This window comes from Thunnus thynnus, chromosome 4 (genome assembly GCF_963924715.1).
Source record: "Thunnus thynnus chromosome 4, fThuThy2.1, whole genome shotgun sequence".
Taxonomy (NCBI): domain Eukaryota; kingdom Metazoa; phylum Chordata; class Actinopteri; order Scombriformes; family Scombridae; genus Thunnus; species Thunnus thynnus.
This window is the reverse complement of record NC_089520.1, coordinates 9,112,251-9,123,920: the sequence shown is the minus strand read 5'-3', so window position 1 is coordinate 9,123,920 and position 11,670 is coordinate 9,112,251.

Genomic DNA, 11,670 nt, shown 5'->3' with positions numbered 1-11,670 from the left:
ATTTGAGCCACCTCCGACTGGGAGGAGACCCCAGGGTGGACTTACAACATGCTGGATATACTGCATATCCAAATAAGCCCTGGAAATGTTCCTCCAGGTAGAGCTGGAAGATGCAACTAGGAAGAGAACGTTTAGGCTACCTTTCTTAGTCTGCCACAACAAAAATCCAGATAAGTTGTGTGAAACCAATGGATAACATCAGAAAGAAGTTTGTGCTCGTCAACTGTACATTTGCTTTCATTGTGTCACACACATTTGGTTAATTTAGATATTTACAGCACTCTAGCAGAACAACGTCACTCCAGGCCCATGTGTGTGTGTGGACAGCAACACAGTGTTCAAACCAAATATTAGTTCCTTTTCTATACAACAGATCACCAACACTTTCCTCAGTATAGCCTTACTAGGATTAATAAGAAAAAAAGGCAAAATTGCAACTAAACAAAAATGAGCAACAATGAAGAAAAAGGCTGTGGACTCTGCAGCCGGTACAACATAAATACATTCATCAAATAACCTATAAAGTAGCAGCATGGCAGATAAGGATGAGCAATAATAACCGCGGCTGCAGCTCACAAACATATTTAAGTAACTGTGTAGTGCACACACACATACAATGTTACCTGGCAACATGCATCCATAAGGGGCTCTGTCTCTATAGATCCATCTAATCGACAGGGTCAACATCAAATAAAGCTTCTGCATAATGTCAACTTGTGTCTTCACTGATTGAAATACAGACAGGAGCAAAAAATTGATAAGTGAATTAATAAAAAAGTTTCTTGACATCAACCAAACATTTACTTTCGTCTGACATGTTTCTGCGTATATGATGTCAAAGTCGGCAAGTTGTGTACCAAAATTTTTGCAGACTTTCTGAGTTGTTGTTCCAACTTGAGGGGGCGTTCACGTGAAGTTTCCCGGTTGGGAAATCATTTTTCCGATTATTTCAACATCACATGAATGTAGAGTTAGTTCACGTTGTAAAGTAATCCACCAGGAGAGTGTGCTTGCATGTATGTGATTGCCTAACGCAGCATCTTGCCAGATGATGTCACATCAAGACCTGATTCAACTTTTTTTTGCGGGAGCTCTCTGCATCGACACCCCGCTGCACTGTTAATCCACTTAATAAATCTGAGCTGAGGATGACTGCTCTACAGTCACAGGAGTTTGTCAAAACAGCAAAAATGCTGTTATTATAACAAGACACTGAAGGTAGAAGTTTCGCAAGAAGTCACATGCACCAGCTCACTTCCAATATGTTCAGTCTTATGATTATTATCAGTTATTTGCTCTACAGTCATGCTGTCACCGTTAGTTTACATCTATTCTCATATTTCTAATGTAAGATGTTACTTACTATTACACCCTGTTTATACTTCATGAGCTTTAGGTGAATCAGATCTTTTCAGCATTAGAAAGATGGAATGTATAATTATATAATTCACACTATTGTTATATTTATCCCTCTTGTTTCTCTTGTAGATGCCAGTTTTTGTTTAGTTACAAGAATTGTTAAGTGTTGTATTTTTGCTAAAGGTGTATTTCCTCTGTATTATATTAGGCTGGATTGTATTACACTTGTTCTGGACACACTATTATTATCTTTCATTTCTGATCTTCTAAAAAGTCTCTCTAAAGCTTTTTTTAAACTGAAACTAACAGCCAACAGCGCTCAGGATGTTATCTAATATAACTATAATAGATTTGATCATGTATCATTTCTGATCTAATCAAGAGTATGTCAGAGTAGATTGCATCAGATTGAGTGCAATTAGATTAGACTAGTTTGGATTATTTCAGGTTGCAGTAGGTGCTGTTATAAGGTGGCTGACTGCTGTTTCTAGATTATTCTTTACTCACGTCCCTTTTCAGTGTCCGTCTTTCCTCAGAGGTATCACACGGTGAAGAAACTGTGACTCCAGTGGGATCACATCCAGAGAGGTCTCATGTGCTGATGTTATCCTTCCTCTGTTAAGGGTTTCAGGGATTCAGATGTGAAACTTGCTCCCTCTTTGGCTCTGGTTTTCTCGCTCCTGTGTCTCTGTCTGTCCCTCAGAAATATGCAGTTAAAGCAGTGAACAGGGTTTGCAACTATCAGAGCTACTGTTGCCATTGTAACGTCACAAAACAACTGTGAATATTCTAATGAGCTGATGATTCTGTTCTGATCGTAGGGCTGCGTCACGGGGCGTCGCGCCAATTGACGCGCGTTACCCTGTCTGTCTTATCTGTTATCCTCTCTTATCTAGTGAAGTAGAAGTTTTCTTCTATGCACACGCAGGCTGTTGGCTGAGTACAGCGGATTCATATCTGCAATCGGAAAACACCGCAAGTTTGACAACAACCTGAGCAAAGACGCCACGGACGCGTTTTAATATGAGGGAGATGAAGATCGACTCAGAGCAGCTCTCTCTCTCTCTCTCTCTCTCTCTCTCTCTCTCTCTCTCTCTCTCTCTCTCTCTCTCTCTCTCTCTGTGTGTGTGTGTGTGTGTGTGTGTGTGTGTGTGTGTGTGTCTCAATTTCAATTCAATTCAAAAGGCTTTATTGACATGGAAGTGACAAGAACAATATTGCAAAAGCATCAGCACCACATATTTGGGCAATACACAAAAACAGTAGTATTAGAAATAAACATTAAGATTGATATACGTTAATTATATATATGTGCATGTGTGTGTCTATGTGTACGTGTGTATGTGTGTATGTATATATACATAAATACAGTATATCCTATTTATGCATTTGTGTGTGTGCGCGCGCGCGCGCGCGTGTGTGTGTGTGTGAAATGAATCCCTGTAACCGTCTCCTCAATTACATTTCAACAGATCATATCACACTGTGTATGTGTGTGTCCGTCTCTTCTTCTAAGTTGTTCAACAATCAGTATAGGGCTGCAACTAAAGATTATTTTCATTATCGGTTATCCTGTCAATTATTTTGTCGATTAATCAATCAATTATTTGGTCTATAAAATGTCAGAAAATGGTTAAAAAAAAAATTTAAAAAAAAAGTCGATCACTGTCTCCCAAAGCCCAAGATGACGTCCTCAAATGTCTTGTTTTGTCCACAACCCAAAGATATTCAGTTTACTGCAACTATCAAACATAGAGGACAAAAGAAACCAGGAAATATTCACATATGATAAGCTGGAATAAAATAATTCAGACATTTTCTCCTTAAAAAATGACTCAAAATAATTAATTGACCGTCATAGTAGTTGGCGATTCATTTAATAGTTGGCAACTAGTTGATTAATCGCCTAATCACAACAAATTTCAGATTGCACAAACACTGATCCATCTCGACCTGTGTTGATCCATGCGTAGCGCACAGCAGGCCTTATCCAGCCTCACACACACAGACACCATTTTTAAACTTCTGCACTTTGATAAAACACATATTACCACCATCACAACAACAACAACAACAACAACAACAACAGCAAAGAAAAAACCACATGCTGTTCAAAAATCCCAACTTGTTCCTGCATTATTATACTGCAGAAATAGTAATATGAAAACTGCGGGGATCGACAGTCTCTTTAAACCTCTCACCACTGAGAAAACACAGCCCATAATATTCAGGAAAATATGAAAATACAACAAATAACTGCTTTATAAATTGAAACAGACTGACCGATTTGTCTTGATGTGAGAAGAGACTCTGTGTTACTGTGGATTCATCAATAACAAAATCTCCAAAACTTCACAGAACAGCTCACAGTATCCAAATCTTCACAAGATGACTGAAAATTCAGCAACTATTTTACTATAGAAATATAATTAAAAACATTGCAGTGACCTGCAGGCTGACAGCAGGCATGTAATCACTGTGGAGGACAGCGGGTCATAACTGTTGTTCCCCCTTCTGCCCTCCACCTCAAAATAATCTGGATCCGCCCCTGGCTGGAAAGTGAATGAAAACTGAAACTACTCTGCTATAGAGTACGGACAGACGGCACACAGCTCTCAACTTCCTCATCTGATTTAACAAAAACCACAGGAGAGAAAAAAGTTAACACAGAGGAATTGCTGTCCCTTTGATATAAGACTGCAACTCCTAGGCTTTATTGCTTTTTAAGTCAAAGCACAAAATTGATTGATTTATTTTATTTTATTTGCACACATATAAAACTGCATAAAATACAGATAATGAAAAATTAAGAGATGTGTCAGGATAGTTCAAGAAGCCACAGGCTTATACATCGGACCTCCCCTCAACTTAAGGAGAAAAACAAACAATAACAAAAAAGGAAAAACAAAACTAAGCTAACATAATTTAGGAAAATAGGCTACAACAACAAAATCTTAACAAAACTCTATTAATATGACTAATAAAAGTTTATTGACCTCAATAACTGGACTTTAGTGTTGGTCATGGTGGGAACCATACTAAGTCGGTTGTGCGCCCAAGCAGCTGGTGGAAAGCCGAAAGGGTCACAATTCATCTCAGTTTCCCCAGCATTTTAAACACCACCAGCACGCACCAGGCCCAGGACACATTCACATACACACTGCTAAAATAATGTGGCCATATAACATTGAAAAGTTATCAAAATCTTGAGTTTTCTATGAAAGCCTTTGACATGGCAATGCATCTAATTTCGATGTTTCGATGTGAACAGAGGCAGAATATTCCTCTAAGTTTAAATGATGATCAGCTTTGTGCAGTTTATGTCCATCTCTTGACAGTTCTGATTGGTTTAAGAAATTCAAACATTACAGAATGTTTTCTTTCAACTTTCTCAGAATGACAGAGGGTTAAACCTTTCTGTTTGAATTAATTTCAGAACAACAAGCTGATTTCATTCAAACAACAGGGTCCCTACAGGAGAGGCAGGTATGTTAAACTTACAAATCAACACATGCAGGATTATGAGCTAATCCTTACTGTATGTTGTAATATTAAACTAGACTACGTGTGCTGCTAGCATCCCCAAGATGCTGCTGTGTTCATTACAACCACAATATGAACAAACAACATCTAATGATTTATCTGTTCTTAGAGCCATAAGGCCAATTTATGGCTGCCACATCCACACACATGAATATGCACACAGATGCAAACATGCATCAGGGTTGTAAAAAAAAAAAAGTTAAAAAATAAATAAAATTGTGTATACAACCGCTGAATGAGAATAGGCCTAAGGAGAGTACATACATACAGTGCACAAAACAACCAACCACTATGTTTTTGTAGCACACGCACACTTGGTGCACTTGCAGTGCGGACAGTCCACCTGGTCACAGATTTTGGGCTGCAAGGACCCTTGTAGACTTGGACAGACATCGACACAGCACAAAGACCTACACAGACGCGGAAACAATGAATTGGCCTTTACCAGCAGTGGAGCTAAAAAATTAAAGTTTGTCCTGTGGGTGCTGCTGAAGGAAAGGTTATAGGGGTCAATAAATCTTAAGGGTTCATCCTCTTGAGAGCAGGAATGAGTTTAGGATATTTTAATGGAAATCTGTCCAGTAGTCTTTGATATGTCTCATCCTGAACATGAAAATGTGAACTCTTAAAAAATGTCTTTTGAAAATATTTTATTTGTTCTTGACAACATGTATTAATATAAAAGTTTTTGCTGCAGTAAAGATCTCTCCAGTGCTGCCACTTCTTACAAGTTGAGCTTCTTTTTTTCTGAATGCAGCACTAAAGAGACGTGTACCGGAAGGGACCTGTTTCAACTGGAATAAATCATTATTTTTACTTTTCACCTGCCTGATATTATTGTTCTGTCTCTTAAAAGTAGTTAAGAGTATTGTCCAGAAGAGCTGCTAAATGGAGTTTGTAGTGAGATTGTTTTCTCAACTGCTGGTTTCAATCTCAAGTACAAACTTTAAACCTCAGTGTCACCCTTTTTTTTCTTTACTTTTTTTTCCTAAAACAGGTGTTTAGTGTTGAGGAGCAGTGTACATACAGTATCTGCATCTTTTTGTTCAGGTGTCAGTGTGACGATGACCGACCAGGTAACCTATGACCTCTTCATCGTGTCCCTGGTGGTTCTGTTGCTGGTTCTGGTGGTTCTATTGGTTCTCTGTTGGACCCTTAAACTCAGCAGAAGCGGGTAAGAACCTACAACTGCCTCATACAGACATCAGCATGTTTCTTTTTACATTTAGGTGATGTTTTTCTTTGTGTGATGTTTGTGTTCTGCTTATCAGGACTATCAAACTTGAGACTAAACAAAATAAAGTATCCTGGTCTTTTTCTTGTTACTTTTATGAAAGGTCCTCACTCAGCTCAGAGTAGATATTCTGAAACATGATCTTGTTTATTAAAACATCATCAGAGTGTTTCTCTGCAGCACACTTAGGTAAGTGTGAGCTGTGGTTCAGAGTTTTGAATTGTCTTTGTGGGCTCTGATTCCTTAGCAACTTCACACAGCTGCAGATCACAGCAGGACAACCCGTTCGCATCCTGACCATCAGAACTGAACCAAACCAGGTCCACCAGCTGCTGGACCACCTGCTGGACCGAGTCCTTCTTCAGGTGGAACCTGGAGCAGAACCTAAAGAGGAACACGGAGAGGAACTTGGAGAAGAACGTGGATCTGATATTGTATCAGAACCAGAGATTTCAGCAGCAGCGTCTGTCCCCAGCAGAGGTAGGTGTTATTGAACCAAACCTTTTCAGGGCTATAAGACGTTAGATTTCCCGTTCAATACATCTCCTTCTTCTCATGTGGAGTGTAAATATAAACACAGATTTAAAAAATTAAAAACAAAAAAAAAAGATAATAACTCTCACCTGAGACAAAGCTGTGATTTTGGGCTGTAAAATGAAAATGACTTTTAAGTTATTCAGACTTTGAGGTGTTCAACTTTCAATCTAACCTTTACTTTTAATCAGTTCAGCTCACACAGCAACAGCTCCATCTGCTGGACATGAAAGGGAACTGCAGACGTTTCTGTCACTGAACCCTTTTTGCAGGAGATCTGACAAAAGACTGTGGAAAAATCTAAATGGCTCACATTTGAATTAATTGGCATTTTACAGAAGTCTGATGTAGATTTGTTTCTCTCTTGCGGCAGTGAACACTCTTAACAGCAACCTGTGGAAATGGATCACATTTGCAGCTCCTCCTCCAGGTGAGGAAAAAGATGTTCAAAAGTTTGTATGGATCTGTAGTTTCATAAATAAAATATAGTAAATACGTACTCTATTAAATATAAAATGGTTATGATATAAGTTGATATACTGAACATATTTACTGCATAAAATTCAATATTTATTATTCTAATGTATCCCTTATTTCTCTAATTCTACATTTAATTGGGTAAACCATAATATAAAATATTTGTTTATATAACAAATAAGTATACAAGGAATGCATTTAATATTTTAACATATAGTATTAATGTATATAATAATACTTCATGATATTTTTATATATTTTTTATTTGCTGTACTATTATTTTGTTTTCGTTACATAGTAATTCAACATTATTCATTTAAATTGATAACATTTGATATGTCGTATTTTTTCTGAAATTTTTATTCATTATTATTTAAACTTAAACTTAACTTGTTATATTTTTAAAGTAGTTTATAAATCAATAAACCTTAATGTCCCGCTATGCAGCCAGTCCCCCTGCTGCTCAGGATCAGGATCAAACCGAGGACCTCTGTTCCCAGGGGTCAGATGCCTCTCTCGCCTCTCAGAGCGCCTCCTGCAGTGCATTCTGGGAGAAGGAGGAGCAACATGATGAGTCAGAAAGAGAGAAATAAATGAAGCAACTGTGAGGATAAAGGACTTTACATTTAATATGAATAACACTTAAATACATATTGACTGATTTGTTTTCATATGGTTTTCATATGAACATACTAAACACATACTGTATTTAGTAGTAATAAAAATGATGTAAGGTGCTACTTTTTCCCTTCTGTGCTTACTATTGTTAGTCCCTGAATTAACCTTAATCCTACCGACTAGGGTACCCGCAGACCCTAGAGATATACTTTTTGTCATATCTCAAAGGTGCTTTATTCTGTCATTCATATTTTTTATGACTTGTCAATCGATTTGTTCCTAATGACTTCATATCATTGTTTTCAGATGCTGTTTTAGTTAGTGCTTTTTAAAAATACCAATGTATTGGGGTAGTGGAGGATCCCAGTCAAAAGCACCCAATTCCACCTATGCAGTTTTAATACATGGAACTATTTATTGAGTTCATGTTTGCCAAGGGTCCTAATTTAAAGTATCACACACTATTAGGGGGGAAGGAGCACTCTGTCAGTCATTTTGAAGGTTTTGTGGAAAGATTATACTTGGAATAAAAGCTGAAATTTGTATTAAGTAAAGGTATTTATTTTTGTTTCACACAGTATGCAAATAAACCTCCTAAAATAATAATAATAATCAGATGACATTAATTACATAAGTAATAATGTTTTGAGGAGAAATAAGTTAATATTTTGCTATGATGGTTGTTTCTTACAGTAGTTAATTCTTGGGGATCCCAGTTGGTGGTCCTGATGGTAGGATGAGGGTTAAAAGACATGACAATCAACTTAAGACTGACAGCTGCTTCCGGTTCTCTGTTTTGACACTTTAGTTTATATTTAGATCACTGACGGAGCCTTTAAATTAAATTGTGTCAGCTTCATTCATTTATTATTATTTATCACTGATGTTTAATGTTCATAGAGGGCCTGAGAAAACTAAAACACTAAATTAAACTGTTGGTTTCACTGCAGCAGTGGTGGAGTGTTGCATTTCCTCCTGTGACCATGTTGGGGCAGTAGGAGCCAATATTCCACATAATAGACTACCAGCATCAGTACAGTAACTACTGATAGGTCAACAAGTTCCATATAGTTCATTAATTCATTTCAACACTTGTGCTGTAAAATAAAATAACAGACGAACTGCAAAAATGTATTTTGGCAGTTTTTCTTTTTTTGGCAGTTTAAGGATTCATAAAGGTTTTTCATATCAGTTGAGAAGAGTTTAAAGTTAGGAATATTGTTTGTTATTGATGATGTATGGATATGATAATTCTCTAAAAGACGATATTAAAGAGAACTTAGTTGTCATTGTCTTAAATTGGGTGCAAAGTTGTTTAGAAATACATTTTTAAAACTATATAAAAGTATCAAATAGACTATATTAAATAACAATATGAGTCCAAAACTATACAAAATAAAATAAAATTGTGATTATCACTCACTGGTTCCTTTTCTGGTACTGAAAGAAACTGTATTTTAGACTCACTGGATTGGATGAGGTGATCTGGCAGGAAACTCCTCCTCTTAGATTTTAAACTTTTAAACTGAGGGGGCGGATGCAATCTAAACATCTGTGATGTGTTGAGGTTAAGGAAGACCACTCACACTAACACAGAGGAAGTGATGTGTGGTTCTCTATAATCTTATTTTCCATGTCAGTTCATGTGTAAACTATGGAAAACTATGCCAGAAAACAACAGAAAAACACATGGAAAGTTAAGAATAAATAAATAAAATTCAAATATGAGATGGTAAATTAACTTATTTTGACTTCCTAAGTATCACGCTTTTGTTTTAGCAGATTGGACTACTGTAACGCTCTGTTCCAAAGAAAACTTTAAAACAATTACAACTCATCCAGAATGCTAAGTAAGTGTGCTTACAAGAACAAAAAAAGCCAAACACATCACATCTATTCTTAAAACCTTGAGTCAGTTTCAGAATCCATTTTAAAATCCTCTTACATGTTTTTAAATCAGTCATCAGCTCTGGCTGTAAATATATTTCTCAAATGCCAATTCCTTATGAACCCACTAGAACCCTTGATCATCAGGGACCGGTCTATTAGTTGTCCCTCAGGTTAACACTGAACATGAGGAAGCAGCTTTTAGACAGTTTAAGATGGGCCCCATCTGTAGATACTTTTAAATCCAGACTTAAAGCTCATCTGTTCCCCAAAGCCTTTGACTGAACACTAGCTTAGACCTCAGCAGTCACTTTAAGTGCTTTTATTACTATACATGTTTCATGTGCTTACATTATCATGCTTTTATATGTATTTTATGTGTTTAGACTTGTGTTTCTGTCATGCTTTTACATGTGTATCTACATCATTTTAAATATTCAGTTTTACATGTTTTTAATTTATTTTAGTTTGATTGTTTTAACAGTTATGTTATTATCCTCACATTGGTGTTTTTATTTAATAACTTTAATTGTTCTTGCTACAATATTATTTTTATTTTATTTTCTGTAAAGCACTGTGAATTGCCCTGGGTTTGAAATGTGCTATATGAATAAATATGCTTTGCATTGCCTACAGTAACTCACAGTGACTTTTGAAGCACCCTGGAGTCATAATTTTGAGATACTATGATACCATTTCTACCCGGTCATCTTTTTTACATTTAATTTCATTTAATCATCTGGCATTTCCCTTTTGTCCAAGGCAACATACAAATGAGTCACAATCCAAGCCACAGTAGATGAAGGAGAAGTCTTTGACAAAAAGTACCTCAGCACTCAGTCCCACATTCATATTAGGTGAGTAATTACTCTCGGAGGAGGTAGGTCTTCAAATTTTTTTTGTTTCTCTTCCTGGCAGAAACGGGCTTAAAGGGATAATTCAGGGATTTAGTATTTCACCTCCATAAAGGTGGTTAAATAAAAGAAAACAATGGTCAAAATCTGAGCAGCAGAGGCAGAGATATCCTGATTTTAGTCCCTTGTATGAGTGAAGCTCCAGAAACACTGCATTTCCCATAATGCAAGTGGATAGAGTCTTTCAATAGACCCTCTCTGCCTAGTAAAATCACACATCTTTGAACCTCCACACCTTTGTAATGCAGGCTTTCTGTTCATCAGAGCCTATTTCTCTGAATTAACAAAGGTCCTCTGGAGCCACAGAGGACAATATACAACTGTTGTGAATGGCTGATAAGACTAACCATGACTTCATGTGTAAACTTAGTGGAATGCCCCTTTAATATTCCAAGCTCAAATGGGATGAACAAGCAGCGACCACCAGGCAACAAGGCAGATACACCCCCAAACACACCTGCTAGTTAGTAAACTGGTATTCTTAGTTAGCTAGTTAGTAAACTGATATCTTTGTCAGCTTGTTAATTAGTAAATTTGTATCTTAATCACCTAGCTAGTAAGTAAACCGGTATTTGCATCAGCTTGCTTGCATATTAATCACCGCCCTAGTATATAAACTGGTATCTTCACCAGCTTGTTAGTTAGTAAAGTGGTATCTTCATTTAATGTGACTAAATTGGTAATATAAGTGTTTAAAATACTGCGTATTGACAAAATTGCATCATATCCATTAAACTTGGGTTTAATTACAATGAATGATTGACTTTGGCTGATGTGAGGCGTCCATGTTTGCTTGGTTTTCAGGCGCTTCCATATGATTAAGTGCCAAGTCAGATATATCTGGACTTTCAGAAAAATCAGTTTCCCAGTTTTAATTATGACTTGGAGGTTGATGTGAGTGCTATTTACAAGTTTGAAAACTCGTAATTATGGTAATTCAAATACGTTATGAATGCGACATGAGTTAGCTAAGTAGTTAACCGCTAGTTAGTTAATTGGTCCTTGGTATCACTAGGTTTTTATCTGCTAGTTAGTAAACTGCTAATCAGAGAAATGGTCCTACATCAGCTGGTCCTACATTTGCTAGCTAGTTAGTGAACTTTT